Genomic DNA, 21,645 nt, shown 5'->3' with positions numbered 1-21,645 from the left:
ATAATGCACAAAAGAGATTCATGGGGTTCTGTCAAAGGCTTTCCCAGCTCCTTTAAAATACAACAACGAACAGCCACCAAGTTATATGCAGAAATATCGGTTAATGCAAATTCACAAGAGTTAAAAACAAGCATCACAGCATTATTCTTTCATCTGCTTCTCACTTTCTCCTCCCCATGCTGAGTTACAATATCAGTTGTAATTATGAAGGGGACAACTTAAACTCATCAAATTTACATCCTTAACATATGGCATTGCAACATAGTTGACAACATAATCAAATTATAAAGCTGACAATATGAACAAATTTTTACATTAGTTCTGTCAATATTTTTTACTCCTGATCATCAGCGCAGCTTTCTCTGATGCTTGCTGAAGTTTCAAAAGCTCCGTTTTCTGGTTTCTTCGGCTATTTTGGTACTGTTCTTGAGATGACAAGACTAACCTACATGCCAAGGAAAGACAGTAGAATTGGACTTGAAATATTTTCAAACCTGTTTGAAAAAGAAAGAAAATGCCAGCGTAGGAGTGTCACTTGATCTAGAGCATCTATCACTTTCCTGAAATTAAAAACATGTTCCAAGTATGCTGGAATTAATCTTATTCAAACATGTATTAGTAAAGCTGCAGCAGTATTAGATACTTCTAAAAAAGTTATTTCCATAGTCATAAGTTATTCCATAGATTTTCAGGTAACATATTAATTTTGAGCAGTTTAATGCTATATAGAATAAGGCAACAGCACCAAACATCCCTACCATGTTAGAGCACTTCATATTTTTCATATTACCTATGGGACAAGGAGAGATATAACTGCATTTTGGCTGCCCAAAACTGTCTATAATAAGGTTCTGCTGCTTCTGATGTAACCTGGTTAAAAGGATGTGCTGAATTTCTCAAAAATACAATCTAAAGATACCTGAGCGAAAACCAGTGAAACTCAAAGGACAGAAAGTCTCTAATGCTGCTCCACATAGTAGTATGGAGTTAATTTCTTCTGTCATCCCATAAGCTTCAGAATCCAGGCTCCAGATCTAAACAATTGAAGAGTACTGATGAAGAGATTTATGGATTGTACAGCTTGCCTTTTTTTTTTAAGAAAAATGCTAATCACAGAATATTAGGGGTTGGAAGAGACCTCCAGAGATCGAGTCCAACGCCCCTGCTAAAGCAGGATCACCTAGGGCAGTCTGAGCAGGAATGCATCCAGGTTGGTTTTGAAAGTCTCCAGGGAAGATGACTTCAGAATCTCTCTGGGCAGCCTGTTCCAGTGCTCAGACACCCCAACCATAAAGAAATGTCTGTGTGTTGAAGTGGAACCTCCTGTTTTCTAGCTTGTACCCTCTCTTCATTGTCCTATCACTGGGCACCACCAAAAAGAGACTAACACCTTCATCTTGACACCCACCCCTCAGATATTTATAGACATCAATAAGATTCCCTCTCCTCCTTCTCTTCTAAAGAGTAAACATCCCCAGGTCTCTCAGTCTCCCTTCATAGGAAATATGTTCTAGTCCTCTAATCATCCTTGTAGCTCTCCACTGAACTCTTTCCAGCAGATCCTTCTCTCTCTCTCAAACTGGGGAACCCAACAGTGGACACAGTATTCCAGGTGTGGTCTCACCAGGGCAGAGCAGAGGGGGAGGGGAACCTCCTTAGACCACTTTTCTTAATGCATTCCAGGATGCTGCTACAATACTTTGTTTTCCCTCTCCTCACAGACTCCAGACAAATCAAGACAATCAATGTAAGTCCTAAGAACAGCTGTCTCTTGGAAAAAAACCCTACCTCTTGCAGTTTTCTTCTTTTCATCCAGCTTCTACAGTACAAGAGGTAGGGTTTTTTCCAAGAGAATCTTTATTCTCTCAAGGCCAAGGCACTTGAATGCTGCAGTGCAGAATCTGCTTGTATCTTGAACTATACCACAGAGCTGCTAGTAATGGTAGGCAAGTTGCTTAAATCACTCCTTACATAGTCACTAACTATGCAGGGCATTTCTGGGACTCTAACTTGATAACTGCAAGCTCTAACTTACAGAAGTGCCATTGACAGCAAAAGAAACTCTGCTGCGAACACATGCTACATCATTCTAAGTGTTCACATACCTGTCCCCAAAGTTCAGACTGAACACCTAACATTGCTGAAGACTTATCTCTGTGCTGGAGCTCCCCCTTTGTCAGGAGAAGGCTATTAATTTATGTCATGGAAGTGCTGCAAAAAATCAATGTTATTTTTTTTGTTACTGTTTGTGAAGTACGCAGCCACTATGGGCTGTGCACTAATGAAAAGTCCACATTCTCAAAATAATGCTCAACTAAAAAGCTAGAAACTAATATATTCAGGAAGAGTCATTTGTCAGTAAGCATACATTACATATCCTCTGCACAAAGCCTGGTGAGATACCCACAAAAAAATCCCAGAAATGACTCATGATTATACCTACCAGCAGGCTCAATTAAGGGTGCACACAAGACACTTCCTGGCATTTTGTAATTTTCAAATAGTTAACTCTGCAACTTTTAAGTTGTCTTAATGTTATTTGATGTCTATAATATAGGTATTCTTGTTTCTCTGATTAACAGGGAACAAGATAAGCATCAAACATGGTATTGACTATGTACAGGCCCCACCATCTATCAACTGTCTACACAATCTACATCTACACAGCTGTCTGGCATAGACTGCACCTGCATTGCAGATAACAGACCACAGAAACGGATAAAGGCAGAATCTTGTCCTGTAGAGCTTTTACACTTATTTATAAGGGCTTTTCTTAATTAGCAATGTAAATAATGTAATTTTTAAAGGATGAAGTGCATCTAGGCACTTAAATGCATTTGCAGTTCCAGGTCAAAGGTTCACCACCCAATTATTAGCAGGTGGCCAAAGGAAGAAAGATTATGTAATATTTTTTATCATATGCAGTCATGCAACAATAGAGACTAGCTACTCCTCTGCTAGCTTGTATTATCATTTCCATTATGAAATCTCATTAGGATGTTCCTATATCTTCTTTAGAAGTCTTGCTGCACAGGGCAGAGTAAGAACATTGAGAATGTTCACTTAATAACTTACCAAGCTCATCTTCTGTGGATATACCTTGATAATGTGCCTCTTTGGTCAACTATTATTTTTTCCTTAGCTTAGGAAAACAAGCTCTTTATTTAAGCTCAAAAGTATAATAGAGACAAATAAACATGGTAAAGTGTAAATCAAGTTACGTTACAAATCACATTACACATTCCCCCCCTTCCCATTTTGAGGCATACTGTACTAATGCTGCCTGTCAATCACTGATTCTTAAACTAACATTTTCAATTATAACAAATTGTAATAGGACTAAAGAGGCCTAGTCTGCTGTATTTAAGTGGGATATACTGAGAAGTGTTGAATTCAAACACAGCAGCACTAGCTGCTAAACAAAATCTCCTACCATATATTTAACTTTTTGATACCTGCACCAGCATATACAGAGAGGACAACGTGGTCTACAGCCATAATCACTTATGCTACCAACTCATTAGACCTTTCAAGCTTAGTAATGGTGTGTAGTGTTAAAGACTTGATAGGTGGCATCCTCTGCAGGGAATCAGTACTGCTGCAGTCACCATCAAGTAAACCAATTATGAATCACACTGCATGAGAAGACGCTGGTTGTAGAACAGCAGAATTTTGGCTTCCATGATGCACTACAAGCCTCAGAAATCATAAAAATACCCTGGCACATATGAAAACAAAACAGCATGGTTTCAGTTACTGTCCTGACCTTAAACTGTATCATTTCAGTCAGGTACAGAAATGTTCTCCAGTGCCTGTAGTAAGTAGTTACAGTTTTGCTTTATACACAATCTTCTTTTATACACCAGACTTATGTTAATCTTATAAAGATCATGTCCACTGCCATACAGATGCAAATAATGGGGTGAACATCATTGTATTATCACAGAGCAGACTGGCTTTGAGGTTTGCACTTTTTAAAGGTGTCCTTGCGGGGGCACACATCTCCCAGGATGATTCAGTAGATTACCCTACTTCACATGCAGAATATGTGACTTAGCTGCAAGTGTTCCCCAAGTCCTCCACTGGCATGTCTTCACCAAACAGTTTGCCATCAGAAAGCAAGAGTAATGTCCAGTATTTTGCAGAACTATATTTTACCAATACCACAACTCACCATAGTGTCACACAGCAAAATCACCAGAAAAGATCTAGAAAACTGCATAATCACGCAGAATCTGCTTTCTGCCACAGAAGTGAATTCCACCTATTTGTATTCTGTTTATGCAGACATTGTGTTCAGCGCAGACTCAGAAAATGTTAAAATCTATGAAGCTCTTAGAGAAGGTTATGTAACTGAAAAAAATTTAGGTATATAAAGTGAGGCAAAAAGGACTTTGTATCAAAAGCTTCTACTGTTTAGCTAAATCTTCCCTTGAATTCTTTATCATAAATGTTTAACACCCAATAAAAGTTGATGCCAATAAACAAAGTGTTATTGGCTAATTTCACTGGGGAATGAAGTGTTGGAAATGTTTTCAAAACAGATGAACTTGCTCATATCCAAATAATCATCAACAATGCAAACACCTCAGTTCTAATGTGCCGTGATATGTATTAGCACTACCTGTCATTACAAGATCTGTCTGGCAGCTCAACAGCAGCAATATTGATAAGCAAAGGACTGGAACTGCACTGATACAGTTAGATTGGTTTACAAGGCTTCTATTTTTACAAGCCTTGGCAGCTCAGGTTCTCCAATGAATTTTTAACATGTCAATTAATACGTTTATAGAAAGCAATGTCGGCTTTAGCTAATATATAAGAAAAATCACAGTTGCATGCAAAGTGTACAATACACATGTTAAGTTTCTATGCTTTACATTTGACAAATTCAAAAGAATTATTGAAGACAAGACAACACTTGTCTAGAAATGAAACAATAAAAATGCAGAAGTTAACGGGCATGATTCATCACCCTTGGAAACATTCATTCGACTTAAAGAAATGTGATGTATTACAGGGTGTAAGAAAAATAGGCTTTCATTTTGGCAGAGTAAGACCCTGCCTTCAAAAAAGCATACCTAGTATGTTGTTTTTACTATTAATGCCATAAAATAGCCCATGCTTACTTAATATATGCTTCCACTGAGTGTAACTGTATTAGAATTAGAATATCAGGTACCATTCTGCAGGACTTTCTTCAACAACCAGGAATGGCATCAAATGACTGCACTGTACAGATACAAATTTTTCGTCATGATTCCCCAGTTTCTCTACGCACTCCATAAAATCACAAAATGGACTAATTTTGTGGACACAAATGGACTAATGAAGAGTATTTTCTCAGATCCTTAGGACACAAATTGCTACAAAGTTTTAGATATTTTGGTTTAAAAATATTGTCACATTAAATAATGAAAACCGTAAACTTCCTATAGTAAGACTATGCACGTTCTGTGAGACTGCAATAAAAAGGGAAGTCAAACCTTTGAAAAGAAGCTGTACATTTTGCACTTATAGGCAAAATAACAAGAGAATATAGCCCTTCAACTAACATCTGAACCACATCTGCAAAATTAGGTGAGCAATGCATCAGGTGAAAAAAAAAATAAAAATCAACCTATGAAGATAAAGGAATATTACAGTCACAGGAAAGTGAAGTTCCTGCAATTCCTTCAACTCTGTGCATTTATCAGTTTGAGGACAAAGCATGCAAGTGCAATCTATGAATTTAGGTAAAATTCCTTTTAACTGGGATATTATGGCATTTAACATCTGCTGCTACCTTCACTGCATCAGAGGTAACAGAGGATCCCATCAGATATGATAGTCACACTTGTATCTTGATAGGTGACAACATATTAAGTACTACAGTTTTGTGAATCAAATGCAAAAGTTACAGGACCTGTGACAAGCTGTCACTTAAGAAATTTCAATGGCTTTAAGGGGTATAATGAAGTGATAGTACCCTTTCCAAAAGCAAGCTATTCAGACAGCAAAGTCATCTTCTGTTCCTATTAACTACAGATGACCTACACTTTGCAGCGTGTTTCAGTACACTAGAGAGAACCCACACTTCAGTTACGTACTTTGTTACGTTCCAACACAGCTTGACAAACGTTTCAGGATTTGAAAGTACCACAGCTGTACCATATGTTCATTTTTAAAATAACACTAATGCCTCATTTCATAAACTCTAGAGCAAATATTCTCAAACTACAGTCCCTTGTGAAAACCTGAAGACTGCATTGACGGTTAAGCACCTGTTATCTTCTATGCAGCAATCCTCTGCTGTTTGAAATCCTAGAGCTAATTAACTAACAAGCCTACATTCCCCCAAAAGATTATCTTCCCCAAGGTTCTTCCTTGCTTTTACACTGCATTATCCCTGAGCAACTACATTTGTGTAGTAAGATACCCTCTCAATTAAAACAGCTTAAAAAAAAAAATATCCAAAAGGCAGGGGGAGGGGAAGGGAGGAAAAAAAAAAAATTGCAGATAGTTGAGAGCAGTTGGTGAAGAGACTGATGCTGGTGGAAGTACATTCATGCCTGGCAAGACAGTGCCCAGGGCAGATGGAGCACAGCATGATGGAGGACAGCTCCCACTAGTGTAGAAAGAAGCGAGACAGTACAATCTCTTGATACCAGCTAGTTTGTGTTAATACTTCTAATTTTAAAGAAGCACCCATTATATTAGTCATTGGAGAAGAAACAAAACAGGAACTTGGTAAATGAGTGAAAATACAACGTAATAGGAAATTTCTTACAACGTTATGGATTATTTAATCAACAGAAAAATAAGTTAGTAACATGACTAATTTCAAAACTCTCAATTTATCTTCTGCCTTCAGGTTTCACACAATCGTATCAATCCCTGCTCACTGTAAAAGCGCAAGGAACAGAAAACCCATCTGGTGAAACCATGCATCCACAGAGAAGCATCTGAGGAATCCGAAAGAAGAAAAGTCCCACTCTCTCCTTTTAAGAAAACTACTGACCTGGTGAGTTGGAACAAGTAGCAAAACTGCTTACTTGGAAATGGAGAAGCAGCATAACCCACTCATACCCACCTAGAGTCACTTCTAAACTACGCAGAGAGACATATTTTTCTCCTTTTCAGAAAGAAAGTAACAAGGCAAGGGACAGCTGTGTCCACTGGTGAGGATAACGCTTCCCTGAGAGGCAAAACCTTCAAAGAGCAGCTCTTCCCTACAGTCACCAGCCTGGGCGCCTCCCCAGTGACCTGCCATTACCTCTCATTGTGGACTTGCAGTAGCAACGCTTCATCTGCATCTACTGCAACAGCACAGATGCCTCCCCATCAACTTAAATTTTTTACACTATCGCTTCATATTACATTTTATTCAGATAAGAGAGCTTAAAGGTTCTTGACAGTAACAGTGAATTTGTTTTGCGCCTCATTATTACACTTTGTGAAAGACATCAGTGAAGTAGCAGCAAAGACTACAGAAAATAAAACCATTTTCCTCCTATCACCAGTAGTTAGCTGACATGAAATATGCACTTTGAGGACTTGTTTAAACTTTTGCATGCCCACAGTGCCACACTTCTCTGACTCATCCATATAAAGGCTTTTCCATTCAAGCAGAACAATAAAGATCTAGTGCCCATATTAAATAAATAAATAAAAAAATAAAAGGCTCCATGAAAATAATCCCCTTATTTGTTTAGGGACAAAAAGCAAACAGGAAAACAAACGTGAGCATTCATACATGAATACTCCGGCAATTCCTCAAAACAAGGAAATTTCCTGTTTGTACCCACAGAAAATACAACCTTGTACCCACCTCTCCTTTATGCGCTTTGAAATACAGTGTCACTAGGACTTTAACATGTTAAGTATGCCACCACCATATCCAGGCTTGTGATAAAGAAGCTTGCGAAGCTAAGCACTTACACTTACCGTGGGCAATTAGCTCATCAAGGGTGCCGCTTTCATGGAGGTTAATTCCTCCTTTGCGGAAGAAATTTACCTTTCCCAAAGCCGTCGTGATTTATGAAACAAGAAAGCCATTCTATGCTCAAGCAACTGTTTGGTTTTTCAGAAAAGTCACTCAGTATGCAAGGAAAAGAGAGCTCCGATAGCCTTGAGCCCAAGAAAGGAACCCTCGTACCTTTACGAGGTGAGAAAATTTGTTATGCAAATCTCATCCACCTCTGAAGACCCTGACCTATTTAGAGGCGCGCCTGGAAAAAAAATGTAGTTGCGAGAGATGCCGGCAAACCCCCTCCTCCCGGGCAGGCGGAAACGCCGGGGATGCCAGCTCCGCCGCCGCCTGCTACCTGCGGCTCTGCTCCTCGCCGCTCGCCCCATTCCGCGATGGCAAAGTTTGGTTCGGGCTTGACCGGGGAGCTCCAGCTGCACCCCGAGACCGGGCTGGGTGTCCCCAGTGCACTGACTCCTCGCCCCAACTCATCCTCACCCCAAGCCGCGCTGTGACATTGAGCAAGGTCCCTGCCGGCACCTGCCGAGCCCCGGGGCATCGCCCGCCCCTTACCTCAGCTGCTGGCGAGAGAGGAAGGCAGCAGTCAGCGCGGGACTGGCTGGCTGGCTGGCCGGCGGGCGGGCTGCCGGGCAAGCACAGCAGCCCCGCTCCGGCCGGACCAAAGGGAACGAGTCCCAACTCCACCGGACCCCAGCGGCTCGTCCGCTGCCGCCGTCCCGGCGCATGCGTCCGCCCGGCCCCCCCGTCCCTCCCCGCCGCCCCGCCTCGACGGGCTCAGGTGGGGTGCGCACGGGCCGGGGATTGTCTGCGGCGGCGGACCCTGCGCGCTCGCGCCAGGGGAGGCGGTTGGCACCTGTGGCCGCGTCAGGTCTCGGCCGAGAGGAGGGATGCGCCCTCGTTCGCTGTGAGAGGCGAGTAGACAGTTCCCGGGCACCGCGTCTGGGTGCCTCCTGTACCGCCCCAAGTTGTGAGCGCTGCCCCCGCGGTCGTTCGCACCGGCGAGGCGGAGGCACGGCCGTGCAGCGGTGCCACCGGGAACCTCTAAGTGAGGGATAAAGAAAGCCCCTCTGGTGGAAGCAGCCCCCTCTAGCCCAGAGGTGAGCGATCGCACTTACCTCAGTAGTTTCTGATTCCCCTGAGACGCTTCGTCCCAGAAGCAACAGCTTTAAAAAAAAATAAAAATAAAATAAAAATAGAGAAGAGAGAGAAAACCCACCCCTGCTATTCTTGCCCCCTTTCAGTTCCTAGAGGGCAGGAGTTTCTCTGTTTAAATTTAGGAAGCAAAATCTTCTACTGAAATTCACAAACCCTTGACAGCCCACTGTGAGTGGTACAAAACAATCAGCATTACAGATAAGCCCTGTTTTCTACGGTTACACTAGAAAACATCAGTCTTCATAAGTGTACTTGACAGAAAAAATAATGTTATAAATAGAGACATCCATACAAACTTAAGTATAAACATTTTTATGGGGTCAGTAAGAATTCGAATATCCCTCCTGCGGAATATGATGTAAAGAGGGGAAATCCAAACTTAATTTGTTTTTCTGCAGGAAGGAAAACAAGAATGCTTAACTTTGGAGTAACCTTTTTGCTGTACTTTTAATGTTTTAGAGAAAAGCAGAGCTTCTTAATACTATGAAGAAGCATCATATTTTGTTTACAGTTTTATGTTTAATATAATTTCTGACAGCAAATTATCACAGTTTGAATTAATCATTCTGTGAAAATATGAATGCAGCCCTTCTTTGGGTGCTTTACACACCATGAACTTCTCCTGCAGAAGAACCCCAAACTCGGAAGCACCACCAAGTTTTATTGAAAGATTTGGTGATGTCTCCTACCAAGAAAGAAAAGCTGCAAAGTGGACACATTTCTTTTTTTTCTCCAGAAATTCTGAGTTTGTCTGAGTCTGTTGTGCCAAAATAGAAACATAGTAGGAAGAATTCACTACTAGAACTGGGAACATTGGACTAGTGGTAGAGGAATTTGTGAGTGTACACAATCCCTTCAGCAATTCTGCTCACACATATGCAAAATAACTTAAAAAATCCAGGCTGGCAGGATTTGGTGTCAATCAGACACCAAGCTGATTATCTTGAAAAGGAACGTTGATGTATGATCACACATTAGCAATATACAACATTTCCATATTTGATTGTCTTTTATCTATCTTTTAGCCCTTTTGAAGACAAACTCGATGTAATCTAGAACAACAGTCTCCAAAATATGTTCAGAAATCATGAAATACTAATGTAGGCTGGGAAAAAAAACCCACCACAACAATTTTCATATCCAACTGTTAAGTCCTATTGTAAAGAACTAAGAATATTATGTTCGTGTAGTATTATTTTTCTAATATAAGCAGCTGCTGTAGTTGCCATAGAGATGTTATTCAATTTCAGATTGAAAGGTGGTCTACAATGGCCATTCACCATATTTGCTGTTAAGATGAAAATGTTTAAGAACCCCTGTGAATACTATAACATTCTTCAGAGCAGAAACATTTCTGTTCAGTAGGCTTGTGAATTACTTTTTACAAAAAGACAGACATTTCAGTGAAAGCTAAACATCAGCCTCCTACAGAGAGATGTAATAACAGATAGATAATTGTATATGGGTTTGAATACTTTATGTGAAAGTATACCTTGGATGTGTCATTGGCAGGACTATTCTCATCAAAACCAGCAACATTTAACCCATAACTGTAGACATATTTATAAAGCATTTCAGTTGAGTCTTCCACTGTGCAATCTACCATGCCAGATTCCTGCTCCCTATAAATACTACTCCCTAGAGTACAGTATAGGTGGGAAAACTGGAAAACTCAGATGCCCTGTGATCTCAATTCTGAGTGTCACATTTAATCTCTGTCAAACACTGAAAGCACACTAGAAGTTGTGAAATGACAGAATTGTTGTACAATTCATACTTCGGAGTTGAGAAATACCAAAATAGCTAAAGACGTGGTGTGTGCAACAGCAAGACCATTTAACCTAGGAGAACTTACAAGGTGGTAAGTGGTCTGTAAACTCAGAAATCTCACAGAAAGAGAGGCTGCTACTAGCTGAATTTCCACTGAAACCTGCATAAGGCAATCTATAAAAGCAGGTATAGGTAGCATTCTATCCCGAGTAAAGCAAGAATATGCAGAGGAAGAAGATATGCTGAATATGAATGAGAATTGCATTTTATCATTATAATCTGTTCAGAACTTTATATCTGGCTCTACCAAAATAAACTTAGATGCTTTTGAATTTTTAAACCATCCATCATTAAGAATAGATTTAATGTGATGCAAGTTTGTTACTGAAAGGAGTAGAATCCTACAGAGTGGTGCATGCAAGTAGACCCATAAACAGTTAGAGAAATCCCAAGAGCTGGGAAGCATTTCCTGCCAAAGAGAACAGTAATATTAAATCTAGATGACATTTTATGTGAGATTATGAGAAGAGGTTACCAGTGGAACATTTCAAGCAAACCTCACAGGTGTGATTTACTCTGTAAGAGACATAGAAATCTAAGTAACTTTTTTCTGAACCTTTTCACCCATTTTTATGGTCTTTAAAATTCAAGTCTAATAACAGATTTCTAATAAAACACAGCTAAATATCTAACCACTTACTTACTGCATGGAAAAAGTATGGTAAAGAAAGTCAGAAGAAAACCACTCTGACAGTCTTCCATACTTGAATCCATGTCCTTTTCCCTAATGAAACTGAGATTTGCCTGGTATTTTCTCACTATATTACTTCAGAAGACTTTCTAAGAGTTTTTCCCACTGGCATTCAGTTCCTCGTTTGTTGCCTGTGTGAGTTTGTTTTTATTGGGGTTTTGGTTGCATTTGGTTGTCTTTTTGTTGTTGTTCTTGTTTGTTTGTTTTTAATAAAGGATTTATTTAGAGTTGTTTCTTGATCAAGTATATTTTTAAAGGCTTTTGAAACATCACTGATTTACTTATTCAGTTTAAAATTCACATCTATAGATGCACATCTTGAGTTTTGCTAAGGGAAACTGATATTTTATAACCAGATATCTTATATGCCAGTGCATTTTTTCATATCTTCCCTGTAACTGCCTCTGGGAAGACAATCCCAGATTTAGTAGATTTCCATCTGCTTCCCCTGTGAAAACAGACAAAGCAACTACTTAGTCACTGCTATTTGTGAGCCAATCTATCTTTGTTTTTTTTTTTTAGGTAGGGCAATGATTTATTTTGGTGTTCTTTTTTACCTCTCATGGAGTCCTTGTTACTTGGGATCCTTTTTGCAATTTGCTATTAACTTTTTACATTTTTTTCTTTTTTTTCCTCCCTCCACTGAGTCCCAGTTTCCTGGTGTTTTTAAAGTGTGCTTAGGTGTCCCACTTGTCTTCCTAACTTCCCCCTTTTTAAACCTGTGTCTTCTAGTTATAGCTAGAATGCTCAGTATCTGATGACCTTTGCTTGCAGAGGGTGCAGTAAAATTATCTGTATAATTCAAAATTATTTGGTAAGGGTTTTTTATATTAATATACTTTACAAAGTATCTGCCAACCATTCTGTCTTACACAACTACACTATTTGTACTGTGTGACAGGTGACTTAATTGCCATAATACTGTTTCTATTTCCTGATTGCGTGTTGAGTAAAATTATATAGATTTAGACGTTAAGATTTTTTTTTGGCATAAGGAATTATTACATGTCCATGTTGTGCTTAGAAAACCACATCTATGAGAGATGATCAGGGTTGTATATGCACATTCAATATAAATAATAAATAAACCCCAGAATAATCAGATCATCTTCACAAATCTGTTATCACTTATATGCTCACAATTATTTCCAAAATTATTTGTGAACAAATGTTTGTGTTTTATACTTAGTAAAAGCAATATTAAAATTACAAATCAACAATGCATATTTTGTTTGAATGAAATATTTGCATCTGTACTTCATTACCTTACTGGCTATGTTAAATATTTTTCATCTCTTTGCCGGATATTTTTCCTCTAATAAACAAACAATAAAATATAATCTGAAGAAAAATATCTGGCATCTTTCCAAGCACTGAAAAGTAGCTAAACCGTTCCTTTCAATCACAATCTGTTCTAAGAACAAGGCCTCACTGATACATATTAAGACTATTCAATGTTATCCTGTCCTTTGGGAGTATCAGCTTCACAGATAAGATGGAGGCCCATTCCTCTGCATAACTGAGTACTATGGATGCTGGAAACACTACAGATTTTGTCATTTGGAAACTAAATAATGCCGACACAAGAAAAAAAAAAAAATCTGTGCAAACTAGATTTTTTAAAATTCTAATTCAGTTCAAGGAGCAAGATAATTTATAGACAGAGAAGAACAGTTAGTTAAAGAAAGTATACTAGTAATATAGGACTTGAGAAGTTGAAAACTGCCAGAGGGAATATCTGAAAATCTCCTAGTAAAGTACCCAGGTAGGCTAGCCAGATGGCACACTATTTGTTTTTACTACTTCATTTAAAATAGAAACAAACTGTTCTTCAGCTGAAAACCAAAGCCAATTAGAATATTTCTTTCCCTCAGTATTCCTAGACCAGCATCCATTAAAAATCACCAGGGGTTTCCAGATAAGAACTAAGCAGATTCACTTCTAAAGTAGAGGTGAAAGATCAGAGTCACCTCCTGAGTTCCCATCTGTTTTTAAAAAATAATACTACCTGCACAGCATAGGAAGGAGATGGAAAACTGAACCAAACCAAGGATGACATATGTTTATATATGGAAAATGTTTTCTGTTAACACATGAACAGTGCAAAACCCCACTATGATTCCAGGAAAATATAAATTGAAAAGATAATCTTTTGGCTAAGGGATGGTCTCTTCTCTGAGAGATCTGCCACTTCAAGATTTTCAAACAAGCCAAGCATTTGCAGCATAACTTTGCCCTGATGGAAAGTATGAAATATAAAAACCAGTGTAGATGCTAGTAGTTTAGATTACATGGGAAACTAGTAATTTTCTGTCTTGGGATGTGGATTGAAAAAGGTACCAATGATAAGAGCAATATTTTATTCTTTACATAGCCAAGGCTTACACTGGAGCAGTTAATGTGGGGTAAAATAAGAAGGGTGGTGGTGAAAGATAGACTCATTTATTTACAATAACCACAAGATCTTCTCTCAACAAAGAGAATAAAAGAAAGCATTATGAAAATGCATTGCAAATCTTGATTGCTTGAATTAACATTAGTCAGCATGAAATCTCAATGCATCATTCATAATTATAAAAGAAATAATAGTTCTTATAATTAATCCCCAGGGAGAATTGCTTTAGTGACAAGAACAACAAGATTTGGCTCTAGCTGCAGCTCTGTCTTCATCTTAGCCAAGACTACCAGTGCAAAATTGACAACACAGGTGATACTACTTAGCTACTGAACTGAAGTAGTATAGCATGCCACACAGCTATTGGGTGCTTTATGTTGGAATTACAGCAAATTCCAATATAGGAAGGCTATTGCTATACCAGAATATATGTATACACATCAGCTCTACCCCTATAAAGATCCACACAAAAAGCTTGTAGCATTATCTGTGTCACTAGATTTTGCTATTATTTCTGAAAATTTGATTACTGGTTTGTTGGTTTATTTTTTCCCCCCACTAGCAAGCAAACTGCGTATTAAGACTTCTCTCTCATATAGAAACTTTTCCATATTATTTTTTCCCCCCCTCATATTCTTGGTGGTGGTGGATTCTTTGTGATGTGAGTTTGGTTTTGTTGTGGTTTTGTTTGTTTAGGGTTTTTTTTGGTCAAAAGACAGCTGTCTCAGAAAGATACAGGGGAAAAAACCCAAAACTACATGGAATAGTTACATCCTTATAAAATCTGAACAGAGACCAGCTTTAAGAATATTTAAAGGTCAAGCTACAGCTATGCTTGTTTAATTTCAGGAGAAATGTAGGGAATGTCATTAATAGGGTGGATGGCTCTTAGACACACTAATCAGTCTACAGGCCACAGTGATTGAACACTTGCAAGATCATGCTTGTGCCTTAAGAACACTAGAAAGAAAAACAAAAGGTGAACAAGAACAGGATTTAGATTATTCTGATTTCCTACTTTCATAGTTGCTTTGTTTTATTTTTAATGCCTCCATGCATGTATTATTTGAATTCCAGAAAGTTATTTCTACTTAACCAGTAGAAGGGGTGGATATATTATGTGGGCATACTATTTTTTAAATACTTATGTTGAGACTGGATTACACTATAGTTTAAAGAATAATATTGTGGTTACTGAATTTTAGTTGGCAGGTAATAGAGTGAAATAACTTTGGAAAATGTTTTAAACACTAATTTTAATATGTAGCCTTGTCGTTACATTGTATATTTTTAAAACCCCAACACAGTGTGTAATTAAATAGCTATTTACTAAACACATGACCCCACAACCTCACAATTTTATAATTAAAATTGTGGAGTCACCATCCCTGGAGGTGTTCAGGAGGAGACGTGATAAGGTGCGTGGTTGCATGGTTTAGTTGATTAGGTGGTGTTGGATGATAGGTTGGACGCGATGATCTTGAAGGTCTCTTCCAACCTGGTTTATTCTATTCTATTCTACTCTATTTGCCACTATGTTTTTCAAACAATTAATCTTTCTCTAGATTATTTTTATGGATCCTGTACATTAAGATTCTAGGAAGAGATTAATTCTGGTAGAACAGACATTGTATCACTTGATTTTCTCAGAGTTTACAATTCAGCTGGAAAAAAAAAGAAATATTTCCCCCAGTACCTTTCTGTTCATTTGTTTACTTGCTCATTCTGTAGAAAAAAAGACAGCAACGGACACAGCTTAATTATATGCTGAACAGATCAAAAGCTGCCTCCTTATGATTACACAGTTCCAAAAAACAGAACAGTCACCAAGATAGTATCCACCAACCAAATTACATCTGATGTAACCTCAGAGAAGTGAATCAAACTTCATGGGTAAGGTAAAAGCTGTGCTACTGTGAGATTTGCCTTCTCTCTCTGAGGAAGCTTGTGCACAAAAACAGCAACAAAACCAAAACAGAACAAAAAACCCCAAACAAACAAAAAGGCATAGCTTCAGTGCTGTCTAAAGCAAAAGCAGAATGGGAAGCTATTGTTTAGATTACAGCTGCAAAAATCCAGGCGGGGAGCCACACCTGGTTTTGTACTGGTGAATTTCTTACTATATCAAGCTCCTCAGATAACACTAACATTGTTGGAGCAGAGGAATGTTACTCTCTATGAAACTCTATCACTGTACAAGATACAGGGCTTAGCCAGCCTTGTGGGTAGGGGTCTCTGCAGGCCACACAGACCTAAGGCCCTGGTTTGTAACACCTGCCAGGCATCCTGCTTCTTCAGAACTAGCAAAAATGCATCACAACATTTCTATTTCACCAAACCTCTGTCAGCTGTTGACCAAGTGTCTCTCCTGGGTGTTGTGAGTCCCAGTGACAGGCTGTAAGATAATACAGCAACACTCTCAGGGATAATGATAAAACACAGGGATCTCTGGGGGCTTTTCAAGGTCTGTTATAGGTTTCAGAGAATGTGGGGGTTTTGGCACTAGATTTAATACCTGTGCCAAAAAGCAGCAATAAAATTCTCCCTGAACTCTTCCCACATCTGTTTGATGGACAGTCCAAGGGGAACACTAATGAACAGTCTGCTTTTCACATGGATAAGAGAATGCTTCAGTGTGCAGATACACATTTACCTACAAAAGAATAAATGCAGTTTATATATTAGGGAGGTTTTATCTAAGTTGGTCCACCCTGTAATTATGCTAAGAAATTAATTGAATGGAATTGGAATAACTCAAGGTAAATGAGCTATTAACCAACAGGATATTTTACTAAATGATTCATGTGAACTTTCTTATGTGTGCTCTTTCCCTCTTCACTCTCACTTCACTGTAAAACTGAAATGAATGACTAAGTTGATCAGAACAGCAGCAATCATGGCTGCAGCAGTGTTCAACAGAAGTGACAACCAACCTTTCTTACACTAAACAATCCAGATATATTAAAGTATTTATCTATTTTACACTTGCACAACATGGGACAGTGGGAAAGAATCAACCAAAACACTGTGTAGTCTCATTTTCTTTAAACAAGAAGCAACCATAGAAATTAATTAATTCATTCTGGGATCACACTGAGAGGAAGACAAAGTGATGCTCTGCTCAGATCTACACCTACGCAAAGTCCCTCTCTATCACAATTTTTAGCTCATTAGGGACAACTTTTCATATTTCTTTTCCCAGTAGGCACAGGAAATCAAGTCTTTAGAAAATATGTGACAGTCTGGCAACTTCATGGTGCAGACAGGCTGTTGTGTCTCAGCAAACGAATTGATAATTCTGTCTACTGCCAGACATCATCCCACAAAACAGTACAATCCCCACTAATTCCCACTGGAGATTAAAACCTTCACGATAGCAAATGTAGCAGGAAGACAGGCTTCCTCTTAACAGCCTGCATTTATTTTTTTCCTCACAGTAGAATGAAATATACTAAATGGGCAAGAAAAAAGATATTTTTCTCAAGAGCTATTTGCAGCTGGCTTGGTGGCTGCCTGTCAGCAGCCTTTGTTGTCCAGGCCAGCACTGGCTCTCCCAGCCAAAAGGTCAGAGTCATACTTCACTCTCAGCTGATGAAAGCAAGCAGAGTTGCTGTGTGAACCAGGTGACCCCTTCTGATTGAATAACAAAAAATCCCCATTGTCTCTACAGAATTTTGGTATGACACAAAACATTTAAATTATTTTTCTTCTGTCTTATCTACTTCTACATGTAAAACTTATATCAGCTGGTATATCTCCTCTTTCCTCTTGAAATCAGGCTGTATTTTGAGAAAGGGTGGTAGATAGATCTCTCTTGCAATTATGAACATGTCTTTCCCAATTTCTGCCCCAAATACTTAACTTTCATATGTGGTTAGTGTGTGTAGTATTTTGCTGTTTTGTGTTGTAAACTACAACTGTGTTTAAGACCAATCATTAAGATTAGGACCTAGAAATAATAGAAAGCAGGATGAGAGAACTTGGTAAGGAGAAGACAATCTGGGAAGATGAATTCAGTCCTGGCTGTCAAGCACTGGCATGGACTGTATCCATGAAGAGAGTGTGTGTAACCTAAACAGAGACTGTTGTATGCAACGTTGTCTACAATAATGGAGTTTACAGACTGTTTCCTGTTCCTGTATAAGCTTGTTTCAGTCACCTTGGGGGTTCCTTCATGCTGTCCTTAGAGTTATACCAAGTAGGATCTGAGAAGGACTTACTGCCATGGCTTAGTGTTGAGCTCCAGCACCAGGCTGTTTCTGGGACACGGTCCTCCCCCCAAAAGTCTGCTTTCCTTGGCTGCTAGCCAGGCCCCTCATCCTGCCATCATTTCAGGTGGCTGGAGGGCACAGAGAAAGCCTCGTTAAGCACTTCACTATAAAGGAAAGCAGAAAATAAGCAAAGGATATGTGGCAGTGTTGTCCTCAGCTTCCACACAAGCCTTTTTGCACGTGACATTCTCCCTGTGCTACGTGCCAGGCTGCTCCATCTCTGTGTCTGGGGTAACACATGGACTGACAGTGGATTAATAAATCCAGAGGGACTAATGCTGTGTTCACACTTCCTCCTGCTTTCAGTACCTGCTGTAGCTAGTCAGGGACAGAGCAGCTCTGTAATGTCTGCTTGTGATTGAACTTAGTAGTTCAAGGGATTTAAAAGATTTATTTCACTGCTTTTTTAGCTCCTTGGCATGAAGCAAGTGAAATTCCAGTTATTCCTGAAGTAGTTTCAAACAAAGTTGCTCAGCTACTTGAAGGCACAACAAAGGAAGGGATTTTTCACACCCAGTCTCTTTATTTTACTCATTTAAACACCTTTCCTCTTAAATACTTTTTTTTCATGTATTTGAACTTAACATCCTTTAATTATCCCCTTGCAAAGATTTTAATCTTGTCTTCAACCATTTGATCTTTTAATTCAAGCTGTCAGTTGTGAAAATTGTATCAAAGGTCTTTAGGGGAATTATTGACCATTTTCAGTTACATGATAAATGTTCAGTAAAAATTAAAAGTATTAACTTAAATATAATTAAAATTATAGGAACCACCAAAAGATATAGGAGGGAACCTACCTGGAATAATTTCATTTATCTGTACTTTCAAAAAGCCTTTAATAAGTCCTGTGGAAGAGGCTATTAAAGAAAGCAACCAGTTATGAAGTAAGAGATCAGGAATTTGAAGCATAGTGTTAGAATATGAAGTTTAAAAAGATATGCTTGATATTCTGCATGACAATAGGTAAACAATGATACAGTCCCAAAAGAACATTCTAATGTTCTGTAGTACTGTTACTTGCGAAAAAAAAAAAAAAAAAAAGCAAGAACTTAAAAGAACTTGAAGTAGTTGAAAGCACAACACAATGACAGCTGAAAGTCATTGTTGACATGAAAATGTTAATGAACTTTACAGGTAATCGTGCAAATTATTCATACAAGTCTGGTGTACCAATTGTGTAAGAAAGACCAGAGAATAACTGCTGTGTCTCCCTGATCACTCTTCAGTAGCTATCAAGAAGGAAACATACAGACTGTTCCAAAGCACAAGAAAAAGCACAAAGCTAATATGGAAAATACAGAATCGTACTGAAAATTAGTGGCATGATGCCATCAAGTAGGATGCTGTGTTTGGCAGTCCCAGGATATGGAGCAGAATCACAAAGTGAGAGAGAAAGGAAAGAGAATAAAAACTATTAGAGGCTGTGAAGGCTTTCCTACTGAAGTGAAGCTCTGAAGAAATGTTTCTAGAAAAGATAAACAGAAAAGCCTTAGCCCCAGACACTGGAATAATAAATGTTATATGGAAGAGAAAACGAGCACTTCTTGTGCTATCTCATAGCAGGACAGACATCCAGTGAGAATGAAAACAACACCTTTAAAACAGATTACAGCCTTTTTATTTTAATGTTGTAGATGATTCCACGATAACAGTCTGCAAGAATTATGGTATCCTCTTCTGAAACACTGACTGACAAAGAACTAAATATTTCACATGTAATTCAGAATGATCAGGTGTAGCAGAAAGCTTATTAAGAAAATAAAAAGAGCCTTCTGGAGACATGAGTTTTCCCCTCCTTGCCTTTAATGTCTTTTTTTAAATAGAGGTTATAATGGTTCACACAGAAAAAGGAGAGACTGAAGTTATTAGGAACAGTGAAGAAGAGGAAGTTAAAGCTAATGCTAGGGTTAAAGTGCAAATTAAACCTGCCATTCAAAATGAGAATTTAACAACTGTCATTCAACTAAGCTGGAAACTTGCTCTCCCTCAAACAGGAGAGCAATTGATCTGTGCTACACAGATCATTAAAACCATTGGTCTTCATGCTGCATTTTCTTTATAAGCTGCAGTGAAACTACAATTATGGAAATAAAGGCTTCCTATAAATACCATCAAACAGAGAAAATTTTTGATTACACATGCATCCAAAATAAGGCAGACCTTGAGACTTGGGTAGAAACCCTGTGCACTAAACCCAATCATTGCTCCTTACCACACTGGTAATCACAGTCATCCAGATCACGGGATGCACCACCCATCTTCCCTGGTATGCTGCAGGCAATCTGATCTTGACACATATTCTGTTCCACTTAAGTTTCAACTTCAGTCACTCCTGGAAAAGAAAGTGTAATTGCATGTATATAAAACATCAGAATGTGATATACAATAATGTCTACATTTAGCCCATACCTGGAGCTAAACTACAGAATCACCCAATGTCCACACCCCAGCTGAGAAAGGAGATTCAGAAAAGACGACCCACAGGTTGAAATGAAAATTAGTTTAATGAAACAGCAAAAATAATACCAATGCAAATATAAGGCATACAAAGTTTTATTCAGCCCACTGAATGTACAGTGGTCACATTAAGGCAGTCATTAGGAGCAGGATAGTAAGCAAACCCCTCCAGAGCAGAGATAGGGAGAAGCAGGAGGAGAAGGAATAAGGTCACAAGGAGCTCAAGCAGAAGCAGCCCTGGCCAACTCCAAACTGCTAACAGTCTGCAGATAATGCCTGGCCTGCTCCTTGGGGAGCTGCATCCTTGGCTCTGCAGGGCATGAGGTGGAGCAGCAAAGGGTAAGACCCAGAGGCAAAATGTGCTGGCTGACCCTTGCCTCCTGTGAGAGGCTGCCCTCAGCGAGTACCAGGTCATGTGGGCTGCAGACTCAGCAGCAACTCTGTGAGATGTTGACCGTTGACCATCAAGTTCCCTTTATGCCCCTGGCTACTGGCACATTTTCTACAGCCCAGCAGTCTGGCCAGGCTGTGGCATGAGCTGACTTCCATACTCACCCATCTCCTCTATTTAAAGGGGAGATGTCTCCAGGGGAGGAGAAGTCTGGAATGCTGCTGTGCCATTCCCAGCACAGTGTACTCCCCTCGGTGTGACAACTGCTGCTGCCTGCTCCATACCACAGCTCTGAGACCACCTGGCACTGAGCCCATTTTAAACTTGAAAGCCAAGATCCTCAGCAGAAGCTCATGGGTAATTAAGGAGAGGAAGCCCCCAAACTGCAGAGGAACAGAGAAACCAACTCTAAAAACCTAAAAACCTTGAGAGGCTGCATCCTTGGAAGTTTTTAAGACCAGGCTGGATGTGGCTCCGAGCAAC

General features: G+C 39.1%; 1 protein-coding gene across 2 annotated transcripts in view; it reads right to left on the bottom strand.

Moving 5' to 3' along the window:
* Positions 1–8,655, bottom strand: part of ZNF385B (zinc finger protein 385B) — a 176,698-nt gene extending 168,043 nt beyond the window's left edge. Inside the window, exon 1 of one of the 2 annotated variants that reach the window (XM_068138445.1) lies at positions 8,522–8,655. The gene's annotated coding sequence lies outside the window, so the exon portion shown is untranslated. Of the gene's footprint in view, positions 1–7,926; positions 7,992–8,521 lie in introns of those variants that run through there. The other variant, XM_068138447.1, reaches the window with a different exon arrangement.
* Positions 8,656–21,645: the final 12,990 nt, after the last annotated feature.

This window comes from Melanerpes formicivorus, unplaced genomic scaffold (genome assembly GCF_026170545.1).
Source record: "Melanerpes formicivorus ecotype bairdi unplaced genomic scaffold, bMelFor1.0.p_v2 SCAF_5, whole genome shotgun sequence".
Classification (NCBI taxonomy): domain Eukaryota; kingdom Metazoa; phylum Chordata; class Aves; order Piciformes; family Picidae; genus Melanerpes; species Melanerpes formicivorus.
The sequence above is the reverse complement of the archived record's forward strand: the minus strand, read 5'-3'. Positions and strand labels throughout refer to the sequence as shown.